Source organism: Acyrthosiphon pisum, unplaced genomic scaffold (genome assembly GCF_005508785.2).
Source record: "Acyrthosiphon pisum isolate AL4f unplaced genomic scaffold, pea_aphid_22Mar2018_4r6ur Scaffold_20960;HRSCAF=22641, whole genome shotgun sequence".
NCBI lineage: Eukaryota > Metazoa > Arthropoda > Insecta > Hemiptera > Aphididae > Acyrthosiphon > Acyrthosiphon pisum.
Window position 1 is genome coordinate 473,983 of NW_021770374.1, and position 844 is coordinate 474,826.

Here is an 844-nt window from a genome sequence, read left to right on the forward strand (position 1 = left end):
GAAATTGAACGCTAAACCATGACAAAAATTGTAATCTACGTTCAGAATCTCCGATTCGTAAATGTTGGACAAACTCGTGTTTATATGGGTGCATTTTGTTTTTTTTCAAAATGTTATGTACTGCACCAATTGATACACCAATTTCTCGAGATACATGTCTTATTGATGATCGTGGATAAGCACGCATGTAGGCTATTACCTGCAATTCAGTGTCTTCATCAAAATTATTTGGTCTAGGCTGCCGTTGTCTGTTTTCGTTGCTTGGAAATTGACCGTTTTCATTTAATCCACGTAAAAGTCTAAGGACATAATTATGATGTGGATGATACCTATTTGGATACCGATCTGCGTAAATCCGAGCTGCTTGTCGAGAACTACGATTACATTCGCCAAAAATAAGAATAAGTTCGACTTTTTCACTGCTATTCATTTTAATACAGTTCTTTCATGTAAAACAACAGTGTATTAAAGCAATAACGATTTTTTCAAAAAAACATGTTATATCTAACCAGAACAAAAAATAACACGTAACAGTAATTGTCACAAGACTAGTTTGAAATTATTAAAACAATTATTACTAGTCAGCGAAAATAATTTATCAACATTTATTTATAAAATAAATGTATAACAAACAGAATTTACTATCTTAATTACGGGCAAAATTTAAAGTCAAAGTTATTTTTATTATCTTATGTTATCTTATTAAAGATCTTTAACAATATTGGATACTAATAAGTAACAATAAGTTGAATTTAGTTTAAATTTCGTTAAAAACAAATTACTCGTAAATATTAAATTTCATCGTTAAATTGCATATGTAAATTTTGTAATTAGAAAAAAATTT